Raw genomic sequence first — 6,009 nt, forward strand, 5'->3', positions numbered from 1 at the left:
CTCCAAAAAAAAAAAAAAAATCTGTAAATTAGAGCAGGTCTTATTACCCTATTCTCTAAAATGAGGAAACTGGAGTGATGAAATAATGAAATGACTTTTCAAAAGTCGTAGTGAAATTAGAATCCACGTCTCCTGGCCCCTCACCCCCGTTGCTAATTTTTTTTTTTTTTTAAGATTTCACTTATTTATTTGCCAGAGAGAGCATGCGTGCACAAGCAGGGGGAGAGGCAGGCAGAGAGAGAAGCGGGTTCCCAGCTGAGCAGGGAGCCTGATGCAGGACTCGATCCCAGGACCCTGGGATCATGACCCGAGCTGAAGGCAGCCACTTCACCGACTCAGCCAGCCAGGCGTCCCCTCGGCTTCTAATTTATTCCCCTTCCCCCAAGCCCAGGTATCTGTCAGTGCAGGATGTCTCCAGGGCAAGGATGACAGGGAGATTTTGGTCATTCCCCCCAATAATAGTTACCTTTTAAAATAAAAACGCATTTGCTGCCGACAAGTCCACGGTTGCTGATCCCAAGAAGCTCCAGACAGCTTCCTCCTGTGTCTGTGGAAGAAAGACCCCGCTATGAGGGTTCCAGGGAACCTGCTGTGTCTGGGCTGGGCATCACCTCTTTTGAGGAGTCGTCCCTCTCCTGTTCCGTGTGAGGCTGGCGGGCCGGCAGTCCAGTCATCAGCACCCACATTCCAGGCACAGGCCTCAGTCACGCCCACCAGGCTCTCTCTCTCTCTCTCTCTCTCTCTCTCTCTCGGGAAGCTGGATGTTGAGGGGCCCCACAGGGAGGACGGGTGTTGGGGCCTGGCAGGCACACGGGGAGATAGCTCCCAAGTCCGCAGTGCTGAGACCGCCCCGGCTACCCTGCCTCTGTCCTTCCCAACGACCTGTCATCCGGCTGAAGAGCTCTGGCACGTGCATCTGCCACAGGAGGGTGAGCAGATGACTGTCCCACGGTGCGAGTCAGAGGACTCGGGACTGTGAAGCCTGATCCCTTCTCTAAGTGGAGCTCGAGGGCAGGGCTCGGCCACCTGGCTGGGCAGCTCTTCCAGAAGAATGCATACCCGCGGGGATGGTGAGGGGAGAGGACACACGGGAGAACTTACTCCCGGACCACAAACATGGGGTGTGTGAAGGACACGCAAGGCCGGGCCTCGGGACCAGAACACGCTTCTGCTCCTCCGTTTCACCATCCGCCTCTTGGTCTTCCAACACTCGCCAGGTTATGACGTAGCACCAACTACTGTAACAGATAAACCCGAATCGCAGTGTCTCGACACAATAAAAGTTTCTCATGTGAACCGTCTGAGGGACGAGTCACACAACTCAAGAATGGGGATCCCTTCTGTCTCGTGGTTCCCACAGCCCTAGGACCTCAGGGTCATTCTTTGTGTCCCACGGACAAGGAGGGTGGCCGATCCCGCTGACACACCAGATCTGAAGGAGGCGAAGGGACCAGCAGGACATTTCCCCCACACCTATTCAACTCGAGCTCCATGAGGCGGGAACTCTGTCTGGTTGACGGTTCTGTCCACCAGCTCAACCGTAACCCCTGGCCACACGTTACCTGCAGGGTGGCCTGGCGTGTGGGGGCTTGAATGAACTACCAGTGGCATCTGCCTCGGCAGGCCTGCGGCTGGGATCTTTTTCTTTCTCCTGCTTCTTAAATGGGAGCATGTTTCCAGTTCCTCCTCAGCCTGCCTCTCTCTCCTCTCCCCTTCCCTTAGGAGATGAGGTGCCTCTTGCGCGGGTCTGAGCCATGGACACAAGCCCCGTGCCGACCTTTCCAAGCAGACGGTTTGCCAATGTCCGTCTTTTTCCAGTGAAGTCTTCGGTCTTCAGTCGTCTCCCTGCGCGGTCTGACCGGAGCTCTAGTCCTCTAACGCCCTCGTGTACCCAGCCTGGACTTACCGAACCCTATCCTGGCCCAAGTTCCCTAACAGGGAATTTTTTTTTTTTTTCATTCTTGAGTCAGAAGCTTCTATTTAACATTTTACTGGGAAGTTCAATGTGGAGGAAACAAGAGCGGGCAAAGGGAAGTGAGGAAGAGAGAGAAGGGAAAACGTACAAGAAGATGACTCAAGTCGACGCCACATTTGGGGCAAGCTCACGTGCTGCTCGCTTCCCCAGACCTCGCCGCAAGGCCGTGGGGACCGGGTGCAGCTCAGAAAGGTCCCATGACCAGGTGGCAGGGTGGCAGGTGAGCGTGAACTCTCTGCAGGTTTCTGCTCTCTCCTGTCCCCGTTGGTCAGAGTCTTGCCCGCGGGTATGGAGTCCCTGAACTTCTGATGTCTCTGGCCTCCCCAGGAGGCTGCTGGGGGCCAGGGGCGCTGCCCATCTTCCAGCCCAGGTGCAGCCCCGTGTCTGTTTCTCCTGCCCTGGTGCCCTGCTCGCAGGCTCCGAGACCCGCGGTGGCCGCGCTGGTGGATTCAAGACCGAGAAAACGGCAGGAGCCATCACCAGAATTGCTCTGGCGGGAAGTGAGATGAGGGGGAGGGGCTGGGTGGGGCAGGGGGGTCAGGACTGAGCACTGAGCATGCGCCCCCCACTATGCCGTGGTCTGGGGACAAAGGCATGCACAAGACAGGGAGAGTCGGCCCGGCAGAACTTCCGGCCCCTGACATCTGGCAGACCAGACCTCCCTGGTGCCACGGAGACGTCCTGCTGGCATCTCAACCTCAGTTTAGACAAAACAGAAGCTCCCATATCCCCTTCCATCTCTCTGTTTCTGCCCTCAGCAAGGGCATGGGCATTCCCACGGTTCCAGGGGCTCAGGGAGCAGAGCCCGAGCTTATCCCTCCATCTGCCTGTGCTCCTTCCTAGTCCCGCAGCATGTCTCCCATGGTAATTAAGGTTTACTGAGAGTTCGGGGCGCCCGTGTGGCTCAAACAGTTAAATATCTGACTCTCGATTTCAGCTCAGGTCATGATTTCCAAGTTGCAGGATTGAGCCCTGGATCAGGCTCTGTACTGGGTATGGAGTCTGCTTGGGATTCTGTCCCCTCTCCCTCGGTCCCTCCCCCACTCATATGCTCTCTCTCTCTCTCTCTCTCAAAAATAAATAAATAAAGTCTATTAAAAAGGAAAAAAAAGATTTCCTGCTGCCCACTGAACACGTAGCATCCCGCTCAGGGCTGGCTGGGCAGGAGGACCCCTGTGACAGCAGCTGAAGGACCCAGCAGTCAGGGATTGAATCTTCACAACAGCCATGCTGGTTCTTTTTTTTTTTCTTTTTTTAAAGATTTTATTTATTTACTTGACAGAGAGAGTACAGGCAGAAGGAATGGCAAGGAGAGAAGCCTACTCCCTGTTGAACAGGGAGCCTGATATGGGGCTCAATCCCAGGACCCTGGGATCATGACCTGAGCCAAAGGCAGACACTTCACCGACTGAGCCACCCAGGCACCCTACCTTATTGGTTCTGTCACAAAACTGCCTCTACAACTTGTTTCCTTGTCCCCATATCCCTGGTCCTTACCTTTCACCAGGTGTATTTCAAGATTGTCATGATGCTCTGAGTCTGGTCTCTCCTCCTTCCACACACACTTCTGAACCCCAGCTGGAATCACACTTTCCCCATGGTCCTAACTCCCCAGTTGTCCCATTGCACGTTGAGGGAATCCAAGCTGAAACGAGGGCTCTCTAGGGCCATGCCTCAGTTTGACCTCCTGTCCTCTTACAACTGTTCTACTCTGGATCAAACCAAACTATCCCCATTTTCTCACTCACACACTTCTGCTCCAAGGAACCCTTCTATCCTGTTTACCAGAGGAGCAGTTTCCACAAAATCATCCCTTTTGACAACAATTGTTAAAATCCTGGTGAAGAGACGTTAGACACAGTGCCAGGAGAAACCAGATTGAAATCGCTGTCCTGCGTGGTCAGCCTTGACTCGGAGCCTCCTCTCTGCACCCTCTCCTGCCAAGCAGACAGTCGGCACCTCCTTCCCTCCATCCACTGATGACTTCTTATGTTGAACTTAACTCCCTCCTCTGCTTATCACAATCTGCGCATGTTCATATCCTGTCCATCCTTCAAGCTCCAATTCCAATCCCTCCTTTCCACAAAGCCTTTTCCTCCTCCAAATCCTCTAAATTCCCACAACCCCGTAGCTGCATTTCTTAAAGCATTATCAGTACCATGTCTTATTTCCACTGCTCAAGTGCATGTCTCGTGCCCCAAAGGGCTGGGCATACTCAGATGACTGGATGAATGCAAGCAAGAGGGAAAGAAGGAACGAAGTTCCGTGAAGGCAGGGTCAGGGCCGCCCCTGAAGGGGAGAGGCGGCTGGTCACCATTTTCCACTGCAGCATGTTTCAGAGGAAGAGAAGGAACGTTGCTGACCCTTGATCCATGCGGACAGAAGAAGTGGGAACTAAAGCCTGACGGTGGCTTTCAAAGGTGTTAAGGACGGTTCTGCAAACATCCCCTGAAAGTCTAAGTTTCACTCCTGTGTTCAGAGACTGTAAGGACTAGGCAAGGGGAGTTCACTTCCCCTCCCCGAACGCGCCGACAACGGCAGATCCTGTGGTTGGTGACTTTTACGTGTTCTCTCCAAGAGGCTCAGATATGTCTCCTCGCTCTGTGGGGGTTGGTCCTCGTTCCCATCCTCCCTCTCTCTCTCACACACACACACATTCATTGGAAACCTGGTCTCAGGAACTCTTATTCCAAAAACCAATATGGCACTGCATGTTAACTAACTAAAATTTAACTCAAAAAAAAAAAAAAAAGAAAGAAAGAAAAGGAAAATAGAAAAAAAAAATCTAGTCTCAGAAAAGTAGAAGAATGTAGGGCAGGGAGGGGCCAGTGGGTTCTAAAGGGCAGCCATGTTTAAGAACAAATGAGATGTCCTACACCGGGTCCTCCCCAGGGTGGACGGGTGCACCCTTTCCCAGGCAAACGAAGCAGAATTTGATGAGTAAACGTGCTCGGGAGTTTTTCCAGCGTGGTGCCTCCTGTCCACTAGCGAGCTTCGGGGAGATCCATGTGCCCTCCCCGCAGGCGCGTATGCTAATAGGAACAAGGATCTGAGCTTCAGCCGGAGCTTTTGTCCCACTGAAAACTCCTTACCCAGGCCTGTCCCTGGTGCTGCGAGTGGCAAGGTGTGGGGTTGAAGGTTACTGGCTCTGCCTCTGCGGAACGGGAACCCAGCGGACCGGACTGACACAGACAGTACCAAAGGGGCAGGCCCAGAGGATCAATGGACCCGAGGAAGAATGAGCTGAGTGAGGACCATGAAACTAAGGGACAGCCCACCAGGGAGGAAACAGCCCATCTCCGAAGGAAGGAACATGGCGCCATCAAATGTTGCAAGCCTTAAGGAGAGCCCCGGGGAGCTGTGAACCCATTTAATGCCGGCTTGTCTCAACTCACTTCATTTCCCTTTTATCTGCCAGCCGTGGTTACCCAGGGCATGGTTCCAGCAGCTTCACGGAATACCAAACTTGGCCGTATGCTAACAGCGCTGAAAATTACCGTAGTCTCTTTAAGGACTTCAGGTGGAGACACATGCCTTCATCTGAGAGCCCAGGGAGATGTCAGGACTTGCCTCCCCGTCCTAAGGGGGACGGGGTGCTGTGTGCTGTGTGCGTGCGTGCCTGTGTGCGTGTGCGCGGTGGCCAGGTGGTGCGATGCGGTGGACAGACGGCACTAGGGTGAGGAAAAGGCGTGAGGACCAGAACATCTCCCTGCCAGGCTCGTGGTGGGACTAAATTTGCTGCCCATGGGAAACCAATCCTTCCACAAAGAAAAGGTCCCTTTCCTGGGGGGCTCCCAGCTGCCCCAGCAGAGGTTCCTAAACCAGCCAGAAGGTTTGCACAGTGCCCACAAACCTGTGTGTTTCCCTGCAGGCTCCGACCTGCATGCACCCACACTGGAGCCTTCCATTCCTTGTTCCTCCTCCCGCCCCCACCCTCGGGGGCCAGCATCCTGTAAACCCGATTCTGATTCTCACGGGGCCCACCCCACAGAGGGAGCCCTGAGGCCGGGCTTCCCATTCTACCCCACCCCCTC

The sequence above is a fragment of the Meles meles genome, chromosome 17 (genome assembly GCF_922984935.1).
Source record: "Meles meles chromosome 17, mMelMel3.1 paternal haplotype, whole genome shotgun sequence".
NCBI classification, from domain to species: domain Eukaryota; kingdom Metazoa; phylum Chordata; class Mammalia; order Carnivora; family Mustelidae; genus Meles; species Meles meles.